Source organism: Chiloscyllium punctatum, chromosome 32 (genome assembly GCF_047496795.1).
Source record: "Chiloscyllium punctatum isolate Juve2018m chromosome 32, sChiPun1.3, whole genome shotgun sequence".
NCBI classification, from domain to species: Eukaryota; Metazoa; Chordata; class Chondrichthyes; order Orectolobiformes; family Hemiscylliidae; genus Chiloscyllium; species Chiloscyllium punctatum.
The window spans coordinates 20,557,924-20,584,165 of NC_092770.1; the positions used below are offsets into that span (position 1 = coordinate 20,557,924).

The window sequence follows — 26,242 nt, forward strand, 5'->3', positions numbered from 1 at the left end:
ATTTCTGTTCAAATATGGGTGAAAGACTTAAACCCAGAATTTAGTCTGAGGCATAACTGTAGCAATTGAACTATTACTGCACATGGGGAAATATAACTGAAGACCAGAATGAAAATATTAAATACACAGATAATTGCTTCATAAGACCAGTAGGCCTTGACTCTGCATTGTGCCATGTTCAGGTCAGTCACATGGTTTATGTTTAGCAACTGACTGTAAAAAGAATTTCCAGAGCCTTAACCACAACATCAACATCACTGGGGTTTTGACTACTTGGGAGTTTTCACTACACGTTGGAAACTTGGGTTAAGTTTTAATTTAGGATATTTTAAGCACAAAATCCAATAAGGACTCTCTGAAAGAAGTTAAAAGACTGGAAAGCAAGTTTAAAGAAATAGTTTGCTCATAGTGGCCCAGTCAAAATTCCACTTTAACCTCAGGAGATCAAAGGAAGAAAGATTTGCACATACAACTCCTTTCAACCATGGCAATTATAAATAGGGCCTTTCAAGATCTCAGGACATTTCAAAATGTTTACAATGAAGTTGTTTTGAAGTGTACGGTCATTGTAATAATGTAGGAAATTAGCAGGCAATTTGCACGTTGTTTTAACACTATATCCCCCAATGACAATTTGAAAGAGTCTTTGGTGTCTTTCTTTCACTCAGAAGAATTATAGAATCCCAAAAGTGTGGAAAGAGCCATTTGGCCCATTGAACCTACACCAACTCTCTGAAGAGCATGCCATCTCGACCCAACCCTCTCCCTTATCCCCATAACCCAGCATTTCCCATGGCTAATCCACCTAACCAGCACATCCCTAGTCACTAAGTGTAATTTATTCCTGATAAAGGGTTTATGCCCAATATGTTGATTCTCCTGCTCCTCAGATGCTGCCTAACCAGCTATGCTCTTCCAGCGCTACACTTTTCAATACTATGGACATTTTAGCATGGCCAATGCATGTAACCTGCTCATCTTTGGACTCTGGGAGGAAACCGGAGCACCTGGAGTACACCCTAACTGACACAGGGAGAATGTACAAACTCCATACAAATAGTCAGCCACAGCTGGAATTTAACTCAGGTCCCTGGAGCTGTGAAGTCAGCACTGAGCCACCACACCACCCACAGGCCTTTTGCACATGCCCTGGTTTTCCCTTTGGTCAGGTATATAGTGCTAGTGCAGAGGGAAGTTCAGGCTTACCTCAATCAGTGCTGGACAGAAAGTAAATCTTGAGTTGATCAAGCAACCATCACACACAAGATTGATTACTTTCTTTTAGAGATTAATCAATTACAATACTACAAGACATGCCCATAGAACATGCTGTAGTGTAGTGGGATAGGAGTTTCCCATCAGCCCTCACATGGAAGTGAACTATCTGCAGAGTATCAGGATATGCAGATTGGCTTTAATGAGGATGGTTGAGGAATAAAGATTGATTCTGAAGAAGGGTCACTGGACCTGAAATGTTAGCTCAGCTTTCCTCTGCCTTTATTCCTGATGAAGGGCTTTTGCCCGAAACGTCAATTTCGAAGCTCCTTGTATGCTGCCTGAACTGCTGTGCTCTTCCAGCACCACTAATCCAGAATCTGGTTTCCAGCATCTGCAGTCATTATTTTTACCTCTTTCTTACCATAGATGCTGGCAGACCTGCTGAACTTTTCCAGCAATTTCTATTTTTGTTTATTTCTTTTTTTTTTCAACATCCACAGTTCTTTCAGTTTTGAGTCCAGAGTGGGACTTGGACCCAAGATTGTGGCTTGGAGATGGGGACATGCCACTAGATCTCCTCCAAAGAGATTCATAACCTTGAAGGAGAAGCCAGTATTGATTTGGGGAGTGCGGATGCTTTTGTGCTCCATTGTGTTATTGGTGTATATGGAGCAACACTTTTCCACTTCCTGGAGATCTTTACTCGCATTTTAAGGCTATTTTCACATCCTTTTATTTAGAGCAGGTTTGTTCTCCTTATGCATTTTTAAGCTCAATCTCAGACCTAAAAATCTCTTTGGTTGCCTCAAATGTTCTGTTTGAAACAAGGTCATCACACCAGATTCTCTAAATCTTAATAATTTCCATTGTACCATGTTACATTGTACACATGGAGGCAATGGCTGACGGTGACAGTGGAAAATCACATTCCTTTTCATGTGAGATGGGAACTTAGTGCATGAATAGCTTGCCAAGTAATGGATCACTGGGAGTCATTGTGTGATGGAAAAAGCTGACACTTGCAAAGAGGGATGAGTTCTTTAACTGTATGATTTGGATATTTACTGTCTAAAATAAATTAAGTTGGTCCCTAACAGCAGCATGAAATGAACTTGTAGGAAATTGGCAGTCATTTTTTTTTTTCACTACAACTGACCTTCTTTCCACGGAAGGTCACAGCATGACAGTTCAAACCTATGACCTGTTTCCACGTAAATTTTACTTGTTTTGATACTTTTTAAAGATCTTGGCACCGTTTTCCAAGCTAATAGCAAATAAAAATCTGCACAATGAAATGTTAGTGATCGATTCACTGGGAGCTCCATTCCCTCAGCTATTGCAAATTAACGGGCGGTACAGTGGCTCAGTGATTAGCACTGCTGCCTCACAGCATCAGGGTCCTAGGTTCAATTCCAGCCTCGGGCAACTGTCTGTGTGGAGTTTGCACATTCTCCCTGTGTCTGCATGGGCTTCCTCCGGGTGCTCCGGTTTCCTCCCACAGCTCAAAGATGTGCAGGTTAGGTGAATTGGCCATGCTAAATTGCCCATAGTGTTAGGTGCATTAGTCAGAGGGAAATGTGTCTGAATGAGTTACTCTTCGGAGGGTCGGTGTGGACTTGTTGGGCCTAAAGGCCTGTTTCGACACTGTAGGGAATCTAACCACAAACATCTGTAACCCTATAAGAATGGGAACAACTGCAAAAAGCTTCAAAACCTGAGTGAGAACATGATTCAGTGCTGGTGGTCAAACCTCAAAATCATGGTTATCGTTTTACTGCTCCAGCATGACATTATAGCACATCATCTCAGCTGATATTTCCAAGTGTTACTGCTAACCATTTTCCTGTTCGGTAGACACAAAGGGTGAGATTTTAACTAATCAAAACCCAAACCACACATAGTTAGATGAAGGGCTTATGCCTGAAATGTCAACTCTCCTGCTCCTCGGATGCTGCCTGACCAGCTGTGCTTTTCCAGCATCACACTCTATAACAATTAAAATCAGGCCCATAACCATTGAGTCAACCAGCAGATCAAGAGACCATTCAACTCTATACTTACATGGGCTGTTTGGAAGATTTATTCAGTTAGCCTCACTCGCTTGTTCTTTCCTCTTGATCCACTACTTTTATGGCTATGAAGTTTCTCCTTTTGCACATTCATAGTGAATCCTCCATTCTTTCAGGTGGTACATTCCATAGCAAAACAACTCTGAGACACATGTAGAATCATCAGTATTGCCCCTCTGCTTTTTCCTTAGTTTTCTGCCTAATATTACAGCTGCTCAGAATTGGGATACTCCCAGTGTAACATAAGAATTTTGACAGAAGGCCTAATAACTTTGTGTAACATTTTTCTTTGAACAAAAACCACAGATTAATTAGTTGGTCATCTGTTTCATATGATTTATCCATAAGAAACTGTTTCACTGTTCCTTCACTGTTACTGGGTTAATATCCTGGGACTCACTCACTAACAGCATTGTAGTTGTCCTTACACCATGTGGATTGTAGCAGTTCAAGAAGACTGCTCTATGCCACCTTTCAAACTTCACAAGGACAATTAACAATAAGCAATAAATGCTGGTCATACCAGTGATGCCCAGATCCCATGAAGTATTATGTTAGAAAAAATGCAAATTGGTTGATGTATTTCTTTAAACAGCAGCAGTGACTATCATACAAATGTGTGTGATTGATCTGAATTTTTGGGGCTCTCCAAAAGGCAAAATCAGAGGCAGGAAGCCTCTGTCAACCTAGGATGACTCAAATCTTCATTCCATCCTCCAAACTGTTGGTGGACAATGGCGAACAAGATCAATCCCTTGGCTACTCAGCCTCTATGGGGACTCCAGAGACAGAATCGCAATGCAACTAATGCTATCTGCTCAATATGACAATCCTGGAGAAGGTCTTTGGGTTTGTAAAGATGCAGTTCTGTTGCTTGGACCACTGTGCTCTCCAGTACCCTCCTGCAAGGACCATAGCCATCGTGCTCTTAGTTTTACAGAAATTTCCATTGAGGCATACACCTCGAGGACAATGGAAGGAGACACCTCATTGGGAGAAGTGAAGAAGCAGGAGGATGAAAGTGGAGTCTGAAGGAAGAGGTGGACAAGAAGAATACCCTGGTGCATATGGAGATGGCCTTACCTTACTACCCTTTAGGAAGAGGATATTCCTCTTCTCCATCACATTAGAGCCAGATCGGCATCAATGAAGCAACAAGTTGCCCTATCCTCAGGGTAAGGTCTCAGGTTCCCTACTTCTTGCTTCCCTCTGGTGCTGTTGAAGGTTTTGGCACAAACTGCAGTTCTCTCCCTCAGCAGCCTAGGTAATGGCTACAGTGAAGACTCTAAACAAGAGCCACACTTTATTGGACCTGCCTCCATTCCTACTTCCATTGGCTCTAAGTGAGCACAAACAGATCCACATATCAACTAAAGGCTTTCCATGCAGAAATCAGGATTTTCATTTATTTTCTCCTGCAGACAGGTTTCCGATCCAAAAATAAGTCCTGTTTCACATCTCTGACAAAAATCTGATCCTTGGTCTCAGGTTGCTTTGGAATGCCCACAGATATGAAAGAAATACATCGTAGAATAGCATTAGTTAGGCAGCATTTCCCAAACTTGCAGTTGCTACCACCTGGATGGTAGAGGGCATCAAGTGAATAGGAACACCACCAAGAAGTTTCGCTTCCAGTTACACACACCAGTGCAACCTGGGCACATACCCTACGTTTGTTCCTATCTGAAAGGCTTTCATCTTCTTGTCTAACCGCATAAGTAAAACTCTCATCAGAGAGACTGCAGTAGTTCAGAAAGGTAGTCCCTTGTTACCTTATTGAGAGTGACTAGACTTGGACAATAAGTTGCAAGCTTGTCAGCTATTCCCATGTCCCCAGAATGATTTTGTACAATGTTTTGTGCAATTAAACAAACAGCACTCTCGTGAGCTATATTACATTGAACATCCAGTTAATAACCCATATATTTGTCTTTTAAATCAAAGACTCGACATACAGAATTTACTTTCCAGTTGCTATTCTGGTGAATCAGGCCAGCATGCCTGCAGCAGATAAGATCACTGTTGCCAACAGATAGCAATTAACTTATAAACAAAGACAACAAAGGCAAAACAGATTCTATCAGACTTGAAAAGTTTGATAAATGGCAAAACACATAGAGCTGAAATCAATGAGGCAAATTCTAAAATAATAAACGACTTTTGCTAATGGAAACATGCATCAGTTGATGTTTATGACAATTCTTCCACGACTACTTTCCCACAAGTTGTTGCTATACCAATATTTTCCCATAGTGACTTCTTTTTATACAGATGATCCAATTAGACATTTGCAAACTCACTATGTGAACTATTGGCCAAGTTGAAAAATCGTTTTACACAATTTTATGTGGAAAGGGAATTGCATATATTTGTACAGAATTTAACAATATTGTGTTTAGGGGTACAGTTTTAGCCCTGAGTGATTGTAACATCTTTGGTGGTCATAAGTAACTTGCACATTGAAAATACAGTCTGCGCTGAATATGTCCCTACATATTAAAATGATTCCAATAGTAGGGAAGCACAAGTTGTGCATCATGGGATTTTCCATTGGGTACTCATTTTTCTTAGTCTCCATTTAATCACGGGACTAATATGGAACATCATAAAGTATTTTCATCTGATTAGATCTTCTAAATTTCCATACCATGGTCAATATGCCTCCAATGATCAGCAAATGTTATAGCACAAGAATAAGATGGTGATTGGCGCAAATCCAGTCAAGCTCTGTGAAATGGTGCAACCCTACAATCAACACATCTTTAATCTCCGATCTTTATTTACAATGAAGATAAAATTAATAATTAAAGTATATAACTATCATTAGAAGCAAGCTACTGAAATATGCTGTCAAGATTAAACTTCAAATCCACATTATCTACCCCAATCTTTTTACTGGTACAAAAGTTCACATTAAACATCTCTGCTGTAGTCCTGTATTCTCACTGAATTAATTATTGTTTTTAGTGGAGTTCAGTGTGATCATTAGTCCAATAACACTTTAAAAAAAAAATTATCTATATCATAGAGAGCCTTTTAAATTCAGAGAGTGCAAGGGAATGGGATTTGACTAGATTGCACCAGATGAAGATTTTTAGAGTCATAGAGTCATAGAGATGTACAGCATGGAAACAGACCCTTTGGTCCAATTCGTCCGTGCCGACCAGATATCCTAAATAAATCTAGTCCCATTTACCAGCATCTGGCCCATATCCCTCCAAACCCTATCTATTCACATACCAATCCAGGTGACTTTTAAATGCTGCAATTGTACCAGCTTCCACCACTTCCTCTGACAGCTCATTCCATACAGGCACCACCCTCTATGTGAAAAGGATGCTCCTTGGATCCCTCTTAAATTTTTTCCCTCTCACCTATGCCCTCTAGTTTTAGACTTCCTTGCCCCAGCGAAAACGCCTTGTCTATTCACCCTATCCATGCCCCTCATGATTTTATAAACCTCAATAAATTCACACCTCAGCCTCCATTCCAGGGAAAACAACCCCAGCCTATTCAGCCTTTCCTTAAAGCTCAAATACTCCAACACTTGCAACATCCGAGTATATATTTTCTGAACCCTTTCAAGTTTCACAACATCCTGTGAACAGCAGAGAGACCAGAACTGAACACAGTATTCCAAAAGTGGACTAACCAATGTCCTGTAAAGCTGCAACATGACCTCCCAACTGCTATGCCCAATGCACCAACCAATAAAGGCAAGCATACCAAATGCCTTCTTCACTACCCAGTCTATCTGTGACTCCACTTTCTAGGAGCTATGAACCTGCACTCCAAGGTTTTTTTGTTCAGCAACTCTCCCTAGGACCTTACCATTAAGTGTATAAGTCCTACCCTGATTTGCCTTTCCAAAATGCAGCACTTCACATTTATCTAAGTTTTTCCTTCTTTCATTTAGTGGGTTTTGGGCATTGCTGGCAGGGCAGGATTTTTTGCTAATCCCAAGAGCAGTTCAGAGTCAATTACAATGTTGAGAGTTTGGAGGCACATCAAGGCCAAATTGGGTAATTAGTGCAGATTTCCTTCCTCTAGAGAACTTTAGTAAACAAGACGGGTTGTTACGAAAATAAATGATAATTTAATGGCTATGGTTTGCAATACTAGCCTTCAATTCTGGATCTGTTCATTGAATTTACCTCTTGCCCCTGAGAATTAGACTGGGCTTTAAGATTATTAGTCCAGCAACATGACCGCCACACTGCCATATCTCCCAGCACATAGGGCATTCAGTGCATTGCCTTTCTTGATCTCCAGTTACTGTAGCAAAAACATTGGCAACCAAATGAATACAGCTGAAAATGTGTTGCTGGAAAAGCGCAGCAGGTCAGTCAGCATCCAAGGAACAGGAGAATCGACGTTTCGGGCATAAGCCCTTCTTCAGGAATGAGGAAAGTGTGTCCAGCAGGCTAAGATAAAAGGTAGGGAGGAGGGACTTGGGGGAGGGGCGTTGGACATGCGATAGGTGGAAGGAGGTCAAGGTGAGGGTGATAGGCCGGAGTGGGGTGGGGCGGAGAGGTCAGGAAGAAGATTGCAGGTTAGGAAGGCGGTGCTGAGTTCGAGGGATTTGACTGAGACAAGGTAGGGGGAGGGGAAATGAGGAAACTGGAGAAATCTGAGTTCATCCCTTGTAGTTGGAGGGCTCCTAGGCAGAAGATGAGGCGCTCTTCCTCCAACCATCGCGTTGCTATGGTCCCTATGGTCCATAGCAACGTCGATTCTACTGTTCCTTGGATGCTGCCTCACCTGCTGCGCTTTTCCAGCAACACATTTTCACCTCTGATCTCCAGCATCTGCAGTCCTCACTTTCTCCCCAACCAAATGAATACAATTAGCCTATGCTTAAAACCTGCAATTCTATGATTTTAAATATTATTTTCAAGAGGACAAGACATTTTTATCGGATCATATAATGCTTCCAGATCCTGGGATTTCCTCCAACTCATGTTACAAATGGAATGCTTGCCATTCACATTTGCTGGGGGAGGATGAGGGTATGGTGTTATCAGGGAATTGGGTGCTACACTCTTGAGATATACAGGCCAGAAGATTTGGTTAGCAGGTGGTGTTGTTAAACATATCATCATTAGCAGCTGGTGTTCCAACCACTATCACCATAGCTCTACACACAGGATTAAAACATTGCAGTCTCTAAGTCTGCACTGATTGGCAATGTAAGGTAGGAGATCATTTGTTCATTGATGCTCCATATTCTTTGAGTGCAGTGAATGAGGAGTTACAATAAACACCATGTTTTCAGTTGAAAGGTCATTTTAGTGGTCAGCTTTCAAAGGAACTGCTCAGTTGTTGGTTAAATTATTAAAAAAGACAGAAAGAACTTGCATTCAAAGAGTACCATTCACAACATCAAAACATTCCAAAGTGTATTACGGCCAGTTAAATATTTCCAAGGATGGTCACGGTTATAGTGTCAGAAGTGCAGCAATCAATTTGCACAGCAAGTTCTCATAAATATCAATGCGGTAACAATTCAAGAACTTATTTTTGTCCTTTTAGTTTTAGGATAGTGAAGTCACAGTAGTCCTACTGGATATAAGGTACTCTTTCATTAGAGAGTGACACAGATGATGGTTTAACCTGAGGATCACTATACCCAAACAAGGGAAGAGGTTGAGGAGGAGAGGGTTTCAGAGTAAACTTTGCACTGAACCCATGCTGTTGGCATCACTCTGCATAGCAAATCAACCATCCAGCCAACTGAGCGAATTGCTTTAAGTAAGACACCTGGGATAATTCCACTACTCTGCTACAGAATAGTGGCAGAGGATCTTTAATCTCCATCTGAAAGTGCTGTTGAGGTTTAACACTTTTTCCAAAATGTGGCCCCTCCAACAGTGCAGTATTCCCTCAGTACTGCATTGTCGCGTCAGCCTAGATTTTTGATTTCAAATTTCTGGAGTGGGATATGAACTCACAATCTCCTGAGTCTGATACAAAAACATGTTAGCACGTTGAATGCATGCTTACAGACGAATTATTGCAGTCACATGCACTTGAAACAAGTCTCAAGAGGAAGCAGCAGTGGAGAATTTTCCAACAGTCTGCAAATTATTCACAATTACTTTGTGCAGATTGCTTCTGAAGTGAAGACTGAATAGAGAAACAGATGGGTTTATTCTCTAAGATAAAGCAATATGCCATTGAAAGACTGGAATGCTTAGAACCATGTGTGTGGCCCAATGACTGATGGAATAACCAAACAGAGAGTGAGGAATGTTTGGTTTCCTGCAAATGTAAAACTGTTTAGAGTTTTGAAACTTGGAGATTGGAAACAGATAAGTGTCAGTAATAGGAAATATTTACCCATCAATTAGCTACGTGGACCAGATGCATGACTTGAAAGAGTAATCACATTAGCAGGACTCTGGGGAAAGCTCTTTGCAGTTACTTTGCTATGGCACTTAGTCTTATGCTGCTGCTGTTAACTCTTGATGGTCAATCTTTGCCCAGGGGCAGCATGCTATCCCATACAGTTCAAAAATAATTATTGTTAGATTCCCTACAATTAACACTTTACATTCATATTTTACCCTTTCCAAAGTTGGCCTCATCCAAATTAGCAAGTGTAGATTTCTGTAAAAGTTCCACTTTCGAAACTGCGTAGCCTACAGCTCATTACAAAGATGCATGGCTATGTTATGCATGACCAGATTTTCTGTTTGGTTTTCCAAATTCAAATGATGGCTCAGTGGGAGCTCTCATCTCTAGAGCCAGGAGGCTGTGAGTTCAGAGCCCCTCCAGCCATATAATCACCTAATGCAAGTTGACATGACAGTGCAGCCTGGAAGGAGTTGCTTAATCTAAAAGCCTTCCAACTTGCCCAGGTGGATGTAGATAACTTTTCACCATTATCAGAAGAAGAACAGGGGAGCTCTCATAATGTCCTGTCCTTGCTTATTATCACCAGAACAGTCTAACGGGTCAAAGACAGAATATTACAGCAGAGACACTATGCAGCCCATCAACCTTTGTGTTCACTTCATTTTGAGAGCAATCCACTTTGCCTCACTCTCTCGTACTTACCCAATATCCCTGCAGTTTATTTTCATGAAAGCATTTATCTAATTTGCAAACATCATTTTGGCAGATGCTGCACCTCATGAACTTTTCAAGCATTTTCAAGTTTTACTTCAGATTTCCAGCATCCAGCATTTTTTCTGCCATATTTTCTTTCTTTGTGTTTATCTATTTTCTTTTAGAGACTTTGTTTGATTGTTTCCATTCCTCTTTTAGGCAGGGCATTCCAAATCACAACCACTCATTGTCCTTGTTACCAATCACAGAAACATCAAACTGTTACAGTGCAGAAGGAGATCCTTCTGCCCATCACATCTGCACCAGCTCTCCAAATAAACATTTTAATTTAGTGCCGATCTCCTGCCTTCCCCCTATAACACTACACACTATTTCTATTCAAATAATCATTTAGTACCCTCTTAAATGCTTCAGTTAAACCTGTCTCCATGCATACTTCCAGATGATTTGTGCCTTTTGGTGTTGACTGTTCAATCACTGGAACCAGTTTCGAGTCACATACTCTAGCAAAACCTTTATTATTTTAAACAGCCCAACTTGATCTTCTCAACTTTCTCTGCTACTTGTGGGGAGCATCTTTCTGCATTTATCTCACCCCATCATTGGAACTCAGCCTTAATGCATGTAGACCCTAGGTTCTCGAATTCCTTTTCCAAGTGTCTTCACCTCTCTCTTTTCAAAAATCAAGCATGCACTCCAGGATATATAAGGGAGTACTATCAGAGTTGCCAACAATTCTGATGAATTTCTTAAACAGATGCCCTGTCTTCTCCTTAGGGAAGATGCCAAGAATTCAATGACATTATTTTAAAGAAGAGGAAGGTGCACTGGCAAATACATGAACGTTGCTATAGAAATGCAATTTTTCTTGTAGAGTCATAGAGATGTACAGCATGGAAACAGACCCTTTGGTCCAACCTGTCCATGCTGACCAGATATCCCAACCCAATCTAGTCCCCACCTGCCAGCACCTGGCCCATATCCCTCCATACCCTTCCTATTCATATACCCATCCAAATGCCTCTTACATGTTGCAATTGTACCAGCCTCCACCATATCCTCTGGCAGCTCATTCCATACAAATACCACCCTCTGCATGAAAAGGTTGCCCCTTAGGTCTCTTTTATATCTTTCCCCTCTCACCGTAAACCTTTGTCCTCTAGTTCTGGGCTCCCCAATCCCAGGGAAAAGACTGTCCATTTATCCTATCCATGCCCCTCATAATTTTGTAAACCTCTATAAGATCACCCCTCAGCCTCCGACACTCGAGGGAAAACAGCCCCAGCCTGTTCAGCCTCTCCCTATAGCTCAAATCCTCCAACCGTGGCAACATTCTTGGAAATCTTTTCTAAACCCTTTCAAGTTTCACAACATCTTTCTGATAGGAAGGAGACCAGAATTGCATGCAATATTCCAACAGTGGCCTAACCAATGTACTGTACAGCCGCAACATGACCTCCCAACTCCTGTACTCAATACTCTGACCAATAAAGGAAAGCATACCAAACGCCTTCTTCACTAACCTATCTACCTGCGACTCCACTTTCAAGGAGCTATGAACCTGCACTCCAAGGTCTCTTTGTTCAGCAATACTCCCCAGGACCTTACCATTAAGTGTGTAAGTCCTGCCAAGATTTCCTTTCCCAAAATGCAGCACCTCGCATTTATCTGAATTAAGACCATAAGACCATAAGACATAGGAGTGAAAGTAAGGCCATTCGGCCCATCGAGTCCACTCCGCCATTCAATCATCGCTGATGCGCATTTCAGCTCCACTTAAACTCTATTTGCCACTTCTCAGCCCATTGGCCCATCTGGTCCAGATCCTGTTGTAATCTGAGGTAACCCTCTTCGCTGTCCACTACACCTCCAATTTTAGTGTCATCTGCAAACTTACTGACTGTACCTCTTATGCTCGCATCCAAATCATTTACATAAATGACAAAAAGTAGAGGACACAGCACCGATCCTTGTGGCACGCCACTGGTCACAGGCCTCCAGTCTAAAAAACAACCCTCCACCACCATCTGTCTTCTACCTTTGAGCCAGTTCTGTATCCAAATGGCTAGTTCTCCCTCTATTCCATGAGATCTAACCTTGCTAATCATTCTCCCATGGGGAACCTTGTCGAACGTCTTACTGAAGTCCATGTAGATCACATCTACTGCTCTGCCTTCATGAATCTTCTTTGTTACTTCTTCAAAAAACTCAATCAAGTTTGTGTAGTTAATTTATTAATGTAGAATTTTGCAATTCTCGTCACTTGTGTAACCGACTTTTTGATCATCACAAATATGGACTTTGCCAAAATTTTGCAATGTCTGCAATTTCTGACATTTGTCTAACACTGCTGGTTAAAAAAAAACCTGAAGCAGAAGATAAAAACTACTTGGTCCCTAAGGAATGCTATTAAAGGAGGGAAGTGGGATATATGTCTGGTAGTGGCATCCTACTGGCGGAAGCAGAAATGGCAGCTTATGATCATAAGGCTCCATCTCCAACTATCCACTTACTCTTTCCCTCCCCATCCCCATCATCAGCACAAATATCACCTTTTCCCAGCTACTGTTAGTTCTGAAGAAGAGTCACTTAAAACATTAACTCTGTTTTCTCTTCACAGATACTGCCAGGCCTGCTGTGTTTCTCCAGCAATTTCTGTTTTTATGCGCTTCAGATCTCCAGCATCCGCAATTCTTTGTTTTAGTTCATTACGTTATCATCTGAGTGACTCATTAGAACCATCTCAGGGTCAGTCAATACATTTTTATTAATCGATTACGTCTCACCAACTGCTGTTGCGTGATTTTAACCCATGCCCCCAATGCTTTAGTCTGTGTCTATCACCGAATCCAGTGATACAACCACCCCTCTCCCCAAATGTTATAATTACATCACAGCTTCTTGTATTCATTCCATTTTGGGGCATTTTCTAAAATATAACTGCTGTGTAGATAGTATAATTAGTGGAATCACCTACAGAGATGAGGGACAAACTACATCACAAGAATTGTTTCTCAAGCTTGTCATTTCAGAAGTAACTATTGCATTGTAATAATGTTGCAGCAATTATATTGTCATATTCAACAAAAGAATCTTGTATAAAACAGAGCATAATCCACAAGGATCATTGACAATATTGATCATCTCAACTCTGTAGTATTCAGCCAAACAAGTCAACTGTGCAATAAAATGGTCCTCAAGTCCCAAGGTAGCATGAAAATAGGTCAATCTTATGTTCACTGTTTCTGAAAGCACACAATTTTCTTTCGCTCAGCGCAAACCACGATGAATCGAAATACCGCAGATACTGAAAAAGAAAGCTGGAATAAAATGACAATGTGCTGAAAAAGCTTATCATCTGTGGAAACAGAAACAAAGTCAATGTTTCCAGTTGAATCGAACCCTTCTTCAAATTCTGTTTTTACAGTACCTTAATAGTTGTTTGAGACTGACAAATTTCTCTTCGCAAGCAACAATGTAGATTCCTGAGTGGAGACATTTTGTTGACTTGTGGCCTGAAATGTTTTTCTCTCTCCACAGATGCTATCAGACACACTGAGTATTTCTGGTATTTTCTGTATTTTATTGAAACACAACTTGACTTCAACATACAACTAGACTGCCAAACAGAGAAAATGAATCTTAGATCTTAAAGAAACCAAATCACTGAAAATTAGAATGATGTGAATGACAAAAGAAGCTTTACTGTTATGTTTGTTTAAATTATAACCTAAAACGCTGTGATGTGGTGTTGCAACCAGTTCCCTGATGAGGCTCCTCAATTTGTTACAGTTATGACAGGATACTCTATCTCATGAAGTTTTTGGATGAGGATGAATGAACTATTTCCCTTTCTAAATTTACCTGACTTCTTGTTTGTTTGCAACAAGATTATTTGAAAAATGATCCCCTCCCTTGCGGATATCTTTATTCAAGAGGAAATTCTTTTAAAGAAGCCAATTTAACCAGGCTTCATGACAAATCAGTGAGTTATTCGTTACTGAACAAGAGAAGAAATGCACCACACATAGATTAGGAATAAGAAGTGAGTCCAAAAATGGTTAAAAATAGGTGTACAGCTCAGTCTGTGAGTTGCTCATGAAGAACATGTGGCCTTCACATTGCATGTCATTGGTCACGTGGACATTGGTAGTTACACAATTAATTTTTGAGATCTTTGCCTTACAGTATTTGCAGGTTGGCTGAAATTCTTTTGTCCAAGTAATGGGCTGGCAGCACTTAAGGACAGTGACTGTTCCCTTCTTTTACCTGCAGCGCATTATGTTTAATGGCTGTTCTCAAATTGTGATCCTCACTGCACACCAGTCCACATAGTAATACATCAGACCAATAGCACCCCAGAACATGGGTTGCATTCAATTTTTAACTATTTAATTTCCCTTGAAGGGTAAAACATAAACATATCTGCAGAAGATGACTTTCTGCTGAGAGGGGTAGTCAACCTCTTAACCTCCTTGTTAGTCTTTCTGTTGCAGTTTTCCTGACTCTGTTTAGGTGTGATATTCTTCAGATCCATACTATACACTGTCAGTCGCTGAATTTACATTTGCAGTCAACTTTAGCAGTAGCAGTCCCCTTTAGAAAAAATTACTTTTTAAGTACTTTGGGATTCTAAACCTTTATCATGACTTTGGTATTTATTAAGTTTCAATGTGTTCGCATTCAATGCCTCACTACCTCAGTCAGTCGGGTATGAGACCTGGGGGCTGTGGGTTTGGGCTCCACACTGAACACTGCTGTTCACATGGTCTTTTGGTACCGTGTTGTTGTGTATAACTTGAAGCCAGAAGGTTTGGGCTTAAATCGCACTGTCTTGGAGGTATCATAGGATGTTTGCTCGCATTGCTTCTTCTTTGTTAAGAAAATATTTCGATATTTTATCTGAAACCAAGTGACATGAATCACAAAGACACTAAAAACGTACGTTTTAAAAGTAGTGTTGTTTTCCATTGTAAGTTATATTTTAAGCATTGTAAGTAATATTAAAAACGCTTCCTATGATCTTCAGATGGAATATAAGCCAATTCCAATTCATGACATCAAGGGAAGCATGTCAGTATTACTGCAACAGTCAAGATGTTACACTCACACTGTATCCACACTCTGCAATAAACACTAACAGAGATATCGACTTAATAAATATTAACAGAGCTATTTTGCACAGCAGACGATTCTGCGGAGCCGGTTAACAATGATCGAAAGGGACAACTTAATGTTGCAAAAATCCAAAGATTTGCGTTGCATAGGCGGGCTGGCCGTGGGACGAGCTGTCAATCAGTCCGCTCAACGCGTGCGCGGGAGGTGCCGGCGGCGGCGCGGAGAAGGGCGGGGCCACGACGCGTCAGAAAGACGGGGCTTCCTCGACGTCATGGAAACAATTACGTCAGGCTGTTCCCCGCCCCCCCCGCCTGCCGCGGACCTCCAGGATCCACGCCCCCTGAAGGCGGGGAGGTGGAGGCTGGCGATCGGACGGAACGAGTCGGGCCTCGCTCTCCAATGGCGAGGCGGGCCCGGCACTCACGTGACGCAGCCGGCGGCGGGAGGCGGGTTCGGGTTGAGTGGGGGGGAGGGAAGAGAGAGAGAGAGGGTGAATGTGTGTGTGAGAGAGAGAGCGAGAGAGTGGGGGAGGGGTTAGGAAAGGGAGAGAGAAAAAAGGAACTGCTAGTGCCCCTTCCTCCTGCTCGAGTTAGTCTAATGTGTTCAGCCTGACTTTCTTCATCCACCTGTTTGCAATAGGCCTCGATTTCCCCCACCCCTCCCCTACACATACAAACAACATCCCCCCCCCCCTCCCACCTCACCAACCTTTAATAAACAGCCTCAGGATTGATGGGGCTTGTGCTTGAAGCAGCCTCCAAGCGGGTCAGTCAGGAACTGGCCTGTTGCTGAGGGACAGGGGGAGGTAGGTAGCCAGCCCTCACTCGAGGCAATAGTCTCAACTTTACCGCCCTCTCCCTCCCTCCCCCCACTTTCGCTTTAAAGCCGAGCTAAGTGACCAATATATTTGAATTTGGGCTGCAACGTGACACTGAAACCGGCGACGGCCTCTACTCTTCGCTTTAACTGCGGTTGTTGTTAAGTTTATTTATTTATTTTTTTTTGGCTGGAGGTCAGAGGGTAAAGGGCAGAACCCCCACCCCCTGCCGGCTGCAGGTCCGCCCAGGGCTGTCCTGACCTGGAAGCAGGAGAAAAGAAGGGGGTGTTTAAAAACAAAGTTCTATTAGGATTTCTTTCTTTTTTCTTTCTCTGCGCTCAGCTTCTATATGTCTCGCTGTCTGCAGGGGGATTTTTTGCACCAGGTAAGCTCTCGTGGCTCTTTTGTGTATGGCTTTCGCTCTCGTATTAGGATAATATAATTTTATTTCAACCTGTACGCTTTTAGAGAGCTGGTTTGCCTATCGAGCCTTTTCACCGTGTAAGCAAATTGCCACTTATGTTTTGCATGAGACCATTCTGTAATGAAGCTGAGCTGTGCGGATCTGAGATAATCGTCTGTGCTTGTTTACTGGGTTCATGTCTTAAAAACGTCTATCCTCAGTTTTGTGGAAATTTGTCTGATGCATTTTTTTTAAACTACCGTTTTCACTGAAATGTAAGCTTCGGTTTTAACTCGGATGCTCTCTTAGTTAAAACCCAAGAGCTCTCTTGACCTTGAATGAAATTGATTCAACTTCACCCACCTAGCTCGCTCCACAGCTGCTGCCTGTCTCTCTCTGTTCCTGTCTGGTGTGGGATTTGGGTTCCATGTTCTGCCGCCTAGTATTGGAAGTGGACGAATGAGCGGGGTTTCCCCGGCTCGCGTGTCTTTTTTAATAACCGGTTTTCACTTCCATCTGGTGGATCACTTGTGGAACTAACTTGTGCGAAAATGAAGTGTTTATTCCGAGCTTCAAAAGGCTGCTATCCTGAGTGCAAATGGGTTGCAAAATTGGTCGAATTATGTAATAGGTATATTTTGGGAAGAATACTCAACGCGTATTTGGGACAGTAAGATAGGTACGGGATTGAACTTTTCGAAAAATCTCTCACGTTTGAACCTGTGCGGTTGCCTATGTTCTGAATTCTTTCCCCCCCCCCCCCCGGAGATGTCTCTTTCGGAAAAGCTTCCAGACCTCATCAAATGGCAACACCCTTATACCTGTGCCGGTTTCACATCCTTCTAATCATCCATCTTGTACCAACGTCTGTAATTATATCCGTATTTATAAGACGTAAGTTCCTTCATGAATCATCCTTGAGCAGGGTTGGTGGCCCGATGCTAGTTCAGCCCAATCGACTAGATATTGGGTTGTGGTTGTGCCGGTAGTATACAGTATTGTGTTCCATTGATAATCTATCTTGGCGTGTGGTAAGTACTTTATCAGTATAAATTAAGATTTTTACCCAAAGGCTTTCATTTTCCCCATTAGAAACGACTGCGCGGGGTATAGTGTCTGAATATCTATTTGATGTTTTGCTTGTTACAATTGCCCATTACGTTCCGAAAAGTGTCCCCAGTTGGGCTCAATGTGAACTCGAAAGGCACGTGGATTTGAACCAAGCTATTCTTAAAGCCTTAAGACACTGGTTTCTAGGTTTTCTTTTCCCTTTGGTATGGAAAATGTGTTGAATATTTCTAAATAACAAAACTGTTGCCTCGCTTATTTAGGAAGATGTGCCATCTAGAGAGAGGTGCTAGCATTTGACATTTCCGACTAACATGTAACGAATTGTAGCTTTCTGAAGGACTGGTAGTTAATGGGCAGACCAAACCTGGATTAATCGCAGGAAGTCTGATGGGGTACCCTTTCAGGGCAGGGGTCTTAAATTCGGTGAGCACCTTGCGACTGAGGAACTAGACTAGCGCAGACGTTTTGTAGCTCAGTTCCTGTTTAAAAAGTTGAATGCGAGTGTGGATTTATATCTGCCTACATCTCTCCAACTGAGGGTGAGCTAATTTTGAAAATGGGCATATCAAGTGAGTGGAGTAAAGGTTCGAGAAACTTGGTTTTCGCTAACCAAGCACGTGGTCTGTTCCGGGGAATGTTTAGAGTTCAGTATTATATAAATCTTTTTCGGATAGTGAATCAGTTGGGTTTTATTGTTTTTAATCTGTTTTTGTAGTGCCATTTTTTTCTCCTGTCTAGAAATAGTGACTACTTTTGCCGGAAGGTGTTGCGCCAACGGTCACTGATCACACAAGGGCCATCCGACTCCAACTAAATTGTGGCTGAGTTCACTCCTGTCTGGGAGTAGTATTATATTTGCAGAATAGGGACGTTGATTTTTCTTGTAAATGGCGGCCGAAGTATTTGATATTCAGAAGCATGGCCGCACTGCACACGTTCATTTCTCAATGGTGGGTCAACTCATTGCAGCAAGTTGACTGGTCTACCTATGTTTGATTAGTTGCTTTTACAGACATATTTGGGATTAACAAAAACTTTTTTTTATTTGTGGCCTTTAATGGTACCAGATGCCTTGGGTTATCACCTCTTATGTGATAACCAAGTATCTTCGTTGCAAATAACTGTTATCGCATTTCTTAACGTTCAAGCTGTTTGTTATAGTCTGAAGAAGATTGTTTGCAGGTTTAAATTTAAAGTACACGTCAAAACTGAGATCTCTAAATATTTTTCTATCAAAATAACCTTAGCCTCAATGGTATTAAAGCTGATTTTCATCAAACTTGTTTAGCTGTAATTTGCATGTTTATACTTGCATTGAAATAGTTTTGCAAGCCACGCTGTATGTATAGCCTGTTTTCTTTTCCCCCCTCCCCAATGTTCTGGGGATCTAATTTTATAACTAAGCTTAAATTAGGGTCGAGCAATTACAGCCTGCACTGAAAGTAGCAGTATTTATCACTTAGAAAAAAAAATAGACAATTTGAGGCTTTTGAAAACAAGTTCAAGCATTCCCTAATGTAAATAAACCCTGAGTTGATTGCAATTAATTTTTTCCTGTATTAACCCTAATTTTGAAGGGATTCACATTTTTGTATTTGACTTGCTAATGTTAGTCTCCAACCAACATACCATTCAGTAGTCATTCATGTAGATTCCAATATCGTAATTTTTTTTCCCCAGAAGAGAGGATTGCATACTTTAAGGATTTGGGTGGGGATAACAACAAAATAGGGAAAAGCTGGTCCAACTCAGCCACTGACCTGGGATAAAAGTGAGTAGTATGTATTTGAATAATGTGAAAGTTAGTATGTATGATTTTTTTGCAGGCACCGGTTTAACTTTTGAATTTAAACAGTCAAATGTTTGCTTCAAGAATACAGCTGCTGATAAATTTTTGAAAGTGATTCCATCTAGAGTTTTCAGTCAGTTTTAACATTTAGTGTATTGCAGTAGGGGCTGATATGAATGGATATGTCCCATTCTCCATTATATTTGCTATGTTTTTATCATGGCCAATAAGTCAATGCTGTTAGAAGCAAAGACAGGATGCGATGCAGACCCTGAGAAGCAGGGATTCCTTCTATTGATGGTGACAAATAGATGCTGTCAGCGATACTAGATTTTGCAGACTTTTGTTTTAGACTATTACGTTTTACATTGTGGTTATGTAGGCACTGAGCAGGAAGTTTGGCACATGTTTTTGACCTGTCACGACTTCTACACTGAGCCCTGTCAAATGTAAATTTAGTTAAGTCATAGATGTAACCAAAAAGGGACATCTTTAACTCTGAAACTGTTCTGTTTATTTCAATGTGTAATAAAAGATTGTCTCCTTGTTGGTCATGCAGTGTTTGCTCATCCTTGTCCCAAAAGGCATCTGGGTGGGTATATGAATAGGAAGCATTTGAGGGATATGGGCCTTGTTGGCAAATGGGGCTAGATTAGGTTGGCATATTTGGTCAGTATGGGCGAGTTGGTCTCTGTGCTGTACATCTCTGACTAAGTGTATATGTGGTTTGGCCTTCATACTAACACTGATCATTTTGGGATCACTTTTTCACTTAAAGTGATTTTGCCCAATGTTATTTCTAATTGAAGGAAAGGAATACATCTGGAGTTTGATAATCTAGTCCTAAATGCATTTGAATATCAAGTGGGGGCACTAGTGCCAGCAGCAGAAGTCATCTAGTCTTAACAATATGCTACAGGTTTTGTAAAAGTACTGAGAGATTTTGCCTTCATCTGTTTCTAGCTGCAAAAACAATAGCTTGGAGTGGTTGAAAGTGTTTCCAGTATGGCTGGAAGCTTAATTAAAAACTGAAATGAGAACAAATGGTGTAGATATTTGGGTCCTGAAGTGTTAAATCATCCTGTATCAACTTCCTACAATTGCTGCCCAGCCTGCAAAATATTTCCAGTACTTGTCAGATTTGCAGCAGCAGTGTTTTTGACTTTAAATTATAGTTGGCAAATTGTTTCATTGAAGCCAAATTGCACACTTTATGCAATTTGCCTAGTTTGAGAATTTTCTTTTTGGTATGGGTCAGTGTTTACATTGCTTTCATTAGGATGTGCCACAGTGCAAACCTTTGAAGGTAAGCTGGCAGTTGTCACTGCTGTTAAGTTGTTGGAAGATTAAATTTTGTTTGATTATCAAATCTTTAAGTGGTCATACTCAAGAGTTTTCATCCTGTTCCCTTCTACTGGGCAGATGGTCACACCATAGTAATGTCTCTTCTTTAGACTTGTAATCCTGAGTCCCGGGCTGATGTAACAAGAGTTCAGTTCCCAACTTGACAGCTGATTGGAGTTTTGAGCTTAATTAGCAAGAAAGCTACCCTCTAACGGCTTTTGTTTTTATAAATTAAAAATCTGCCTAGATCACTAGCCTCTTGTTTTAGGTAAATCTGTTTCTTACTGGTCTGCTCTACATATGACCTCAAGCCCCTCCACTATGATTCCAAGTTGCCTTCTGAAATGATTGAGGAATCCATGTAGTTCAAAGTCAAATTGGGGGTGAACAGCAAATAATCTTGACAGTTATATTCCATCTGTGGAAGAACAAATTTCTGTCTTGCCTTTGTTCTTTTGATTTAACCAATCTTGAACCGATCACAATCAATGCCACTTTGGCACATTGACTGCACCATGTTTCCTATTCTAGTTAGGAGTCATTTGATAGTAATGAGGAGCAAGAGCTTTTACTGTCCCTTCCCTAACTCTACTAAAATCAAATATTTTTTACCACCCACATAGCATAGTAATCATACCAAAAACTTGTCTGACTTTGCCATGTAACAAAACTGGATTACAAAGCCATAAACTCTAACAACAATGTTGCACTGTAATTGTAATGAAGGCAAGTTTTTGAGATTTATTTTTACCCTGTATCTCTAACTATGTAGTATTCTTCTAGTTGAAAGATTGCTAATTAGGATCCTAGCTTGTCTGGTCTTCAGATCTGTTTTGAGTTGCACTGAACTTTTGGCTCTGCTGAAGGAAAATGTCTGGAAGACAGGTGCACTGTATACCTGTAAAGTGAACATGAGCAGTGGAGCAAAGGTGAAGAAGTACGAAGTTAATTTCATGTGAAGCAATTGGTTGCAAAACTCAGGACGAGCAAATTTCAAATTGTGAAAACCCCTAAATTGGCATAGTGGGTTTTACTAGAGACAGCGATCAGAAATTTGTTTTATTTGCAATTTTGTTTTACCAAAGCATGGGAAAGTCATTAATTGAGGTAATGGATTTTGAATTCTAAAACTTAAGTGCAAGTGTTATAGTAATTTCTGAATTCAAGTATGGGGGTTATGCAACCCTAAGACTTAGATTTACAGAGGAAAATTTAAAATCCCCAAAGCTGCGCTTGTTATAAATTCTCAACTTTTTTAGACTTTATAATGTAGATCTACTGCAGATTGGATTCATAGCAGTATAGCTTTCATCTTGAAGATCTAGCTCCAGCTATTCATTTTCAAAAAGTACTCTAGCCAGGTAATGGCTAATGCATTTTGACCAATTTGTTTTTGCACAAGTACTGAAAAAAAAACTGAAGACCAATGAAATGACTTGCTTCTTGACCATTAGTGTCATCAACCTGACCTGGCCTGTTTGCTTCAATCCACTGTTAATTAATAATTGAAGTAAACCCATCCATATCATTATCTGATCTATCCACTGCTGTCATGCTCATGAACAGCAGTGGAAAATTAATACATTGCAAGCCTGATGCAGATTTGGTTAGAGTATACCATGACACAGGCATGTAGTAAGGTTGCTTTGTTAATGTACATGGGGTGTCCTTAAGTCCTCAAATTTAAAAAGCTTTGTGCTCAGTGTTCTGATGTATTTGAAATTCTAATCACGTGAGGTAACTGCTTGTTCTACTACTTTCTTGAAATATTTGGCTGGCCTTTTTAGTAGGTCAGGAGCTTTTTGATTTTGTTTTTTTCTTGAGACAGACTGCTGTATCTTGAAACAATTTGCGGGAGCTTCTTTTAAAAAGAAATCAGTTTTTGCCCTTTAGCAGCCAGTTAGTGTAAAGTCTTATGAATGAGATTTTGCTGATTGACCAATAACCATACTTTCTGCACTGACACAATTGTCTTTTGCTTGAAGCAAAATCTAAGTGCTGAATTCCTTTTTCTCTAAAGAGATTATACAATTTTTTTTCCATCATTGTGTAAAGTTTTTTTGATTTGATCAGATAATGGAGGAAAACAGTTACTGATCAAAGATGTGCAAATTTGTTTCTACAAGGTTTTCTAATTGAACCTTTAGAATTTAATGGTGTTTAAAAATAGACTTCAAGATTTTTGGTTCCAATTTTTAGTTTGTTCCTATTCTACTTTTGAGCTGGCTTGGTTTTGAAATTTTCAGTGTTTTGAGTACTAAGTGTGCAACCAAGCAGAAAAGTAACCACTTAACTATTAACTCCCATTTATCATATGGATTTGTAAGAAAGCTGGCAACCTTTTGTAAAAAGTACAATGAACACTGCTTCACTGAATTCCATAGAAGGAAAGAGGGAAACTATCACTTACATTGAACGTGTCTTGCACAAAGGCTATCCAGCCTGTTTGGTCATGCCAGATGTAAAAACAGAATCTTGTCAATAGAGGGAAGTGGTTTTGGTATCATGAAGGAGCTGGAAGTTGCAGAGGATGGACATCTCTATATGGGCATTGGTGGAATGTGACCAGGGAACCCTATTGCTGTTAGGGCAGATTGCAGGAGATGGTTTGGACACAGTTGAGGGCTGTCAATTGTGATGGGGTTGGGAGAAAAGGACATGTCAGAGGCATCCTGCTGGACTGTAGCACTAACTGAATAGTTAGAGCTGGAGAAACTAGGAGATTTGGAATGGAATCATCGCCGGAATCTAAGATTCTAATTGAGGTAAGCTAGAAATCTATGGATTTATAGTGAATACTGATGGACATCCTAACTTCCAATACAAAGTGAAGCTTGAAAAAGAGCTCCTGAGATGGACGATCAGATGACATTGCTATATCTCTAGTCCCACATGGCATCTTCCTTGCCACTGGGTGCTGCATTGACATTTGACTACATAAGCTACTGACTTTGGCCCTTCATAAATGAACATTTTGAGTGAAAATCAGCATGTTAACTTGACTCCCTGGCAAGATTGTATGTCCTTCCTATGTCTATAGAACATATCAGCCCACAATGTTGTGCCAAAGTTTAATCCTAATGTAAAATAACCTACGCACCCCTCAACTTGCTGCTATCCATGTGCATGTCCAGCAGTCACTCAAATGTCTTTGTAAACTGATCCCCCTAAGCATGTAAGCAGGCTGAGTTTATTGAACTAATTTGGATTTTTGCAAATATCCAGGAACCTCCATGGTTGCTGTTTGTACTGAGTTTTTTTCACTAGTATGTTAGATTTAAGCTTGACCTCTTGTTTGCTATTTGCCCATTTGAGTTAGCTGACCCAAAGGTTCTGAAATACTGAAATTGTTCAGTGTATTAAGCTGCATCTGTCTTAATAGCTTACCCCCTTCTGTGTCTCTGGTTGCTGCGTTGTGGAATTTCAAAAATGGTTCAACATTGTCTTTAGATTTTTAATATTGTCTGAACCACCAGGAAGGGCCTCAAACTTTTGGTTTTGATCAGAAACTAGACTGCTGTATTGTGGCCTTGCTGATCTATAAATGTGCAAATCTAAATTTGCCAATACAGTTATACTTTATTTGGAATCACCTTTTTGTAGAATTTGATATTTAGTCTATTTGGGTTTCAGAGCGTTTTAACAATGGATATAAGCTAGAATTCTCCATTAATCTCTCCACAAATGGAGCACTGGTTGACACTACATCCCACTTTCCTATTTCCCAGTGTTAATCCTTCTTTCTTGCCAAAGCTTTAGGTATTGGATTGTCAAGTGGGGTATTCCATTTGCTCCTACCCTAAACCACCTGAAGTCAATTACAAATGCATGCCATACACCTAGGCTGTCACTTATCATGGCTGAGTGATCTTTTAATACTGCATGCAATCTGGATCAAAAATGGCAAAATATTTGCCCTGATGAGAGGGTAACTGGCTTAGTGGCTAGCACTGCTTACCTCATAGCATGGGGACCTGGGTTTGATTCTAGCTTTGAGTGACTGGAGCTTTCTGGGTGATCAGTTTCCTCCCACAGGCAAAGATCTGCAGGTTAGGTAGATTGGCAGTTTAGCACAGCCCCATAATGTCTGGGATATCTAAGTTAGGTGGGTTAGCCATTGTTTGAGGTCTGGACAAAGAACAAAAAATTTGCAGCCCTGGAACAGGCCCTTCAGCCCAAGCCAATCCAAATCCACTGTCTAAACCTGTTGCCCAGTTCCTAAGCATCTGCTCCCTGCCTACTTGTGCATCTGGCCAGATGCATCTTAAATGAATCTACTGTCTCTACCCCCGCCCCCCCCCCCCCCCCCGATTTAATGTGGTGACCAGAACTGTACACAGTATTCTAAATGTGGCTGAACCATAGTCTTGTATAGTTTTAACATGACCTGCCAGCTCTTACACTCAATACCCAGTTCTGATGCAGGCAAGCATACCAAGTGCAACCTTGACCACTCTATCCACCTTCAGGGTACAACATTTTTCCCCAAGGCTGCTCTTCTGTTTAATTGTATAGTTTGCTCTGGAATTAGACTTTCCAAAATGCATTTTTTTTTCCTGGATTGAACCCCATCTGTTACTTCTCCACCCAACTCTCTCCAGTCTGTCTCTATTGTCCTGTATTCTTTGACAGTCCCCTATGCTTTCTGCTACTCATCAATCTCCGTCATCTGCAAACTTACTGATCAGACCAGCCATATCCTCTTCCAGATCATTGTGTATCACAAACACTGGCCCCTGCATTGATCCCTGTGGGACATCACTGGTCACTTTTTTTTTCTCCATTTGGATACAATTCTTCTAATTCTTTGGCTGGCTGACTGACAATTATTGATTGTCCCTTTTTGTTGCCCTTGATGGTGGTGAGCTGTCTTCTCAAACCACTCCAGGCTACCTGATGTGAGATCTCATTTGGGAGAGAGTTCCAGGATTTTGACCCAGAAGCAGCAATGTGTTTCAAGTTGGAATGGTGAGTGGACTGGCAAGGATCTGAAGGTAGTGGTGTTTCCATATCTGCTACCTCTGTTCTAGGTGGAAATTGTTTGGAAGGTGCTGTCTGAGGATCTTTGAATTTTCTGCAGTTCACATTTGTTACTGAGTGGTGGATACAGTGCTAGTTAAGCAAGCTGCTTTGTTCTAGATGGTGTCAAGCTTCAAGTGTTGGAGTGCACTCATCCAGGCAAATAGGGAGAATTCTATCACACTCCTGACTTTGGCCTTGTTGATGGTGGATAAGTTTTGTTTTCCTCAAGAGTTCAGGTGAGTTACTTGTCACAGTATTCCTAGCTTTGCTGTATGATTTTGATCAATGGCAGGCTCTTGTGCTTGCTCACATTTGAACCT

At 40.9% G+C, this 26,242-nt stretch overlaps 1 protein-coding gene and 1 long non-coding RNA gene across 11 annotated transcripts in view; one reads left to right on the forward strand and one right to left on the reverse strand.

Moving 5' to 3' along the window:
- The window catches only part of LOC140457964 (uncharacterized), a 34,100-nt gene extending 17,682 nt beyond the window's left edge, over positions 1–16,418 (reverse strand). Inside the window, exon 1 of one of the 3 annotated variants that reach the window (XR_011953418.1) lies at positions 16,185–16,418. This is a non-coding gene — a long non-coding RNA (uncharacterized lncRNA). The remainder of the gene's footprint in view (positions 1–16,184) is intronic. The other 2 variants (XR_011953416.1, XR_011953417.1) reach the window with 2 other exon arrangements.
- Positions 15,998–26,242, forward strand: part of LOC140457962 (plasma membrane calcium-transporting ATPase 1-like) — a 103,748-nt gene continuing 93,503 nt past the window's right edge. For 3 of the 8 annotated variants that reach the window (XM_072551832.1, XM_072551838.1, XM_072551839.1), the window contains exon 1: positions 16,418–16,678. The gene's annotated coding sequence lies outside the window, so the exon portion shown is untranslated. Of the gene's footprint in view, positions 16,282–16,417; positions 16,679–16,963; positions 17,376–17,450; positions 17,728–18,147; positions 18,307–26,242 lie in introns of those variants that run through there. The other 5 variants (XM_072551835.1, XM_072551834.1, XM_072551836.1 and 2 more) reach the window with 5 other exon arrangements.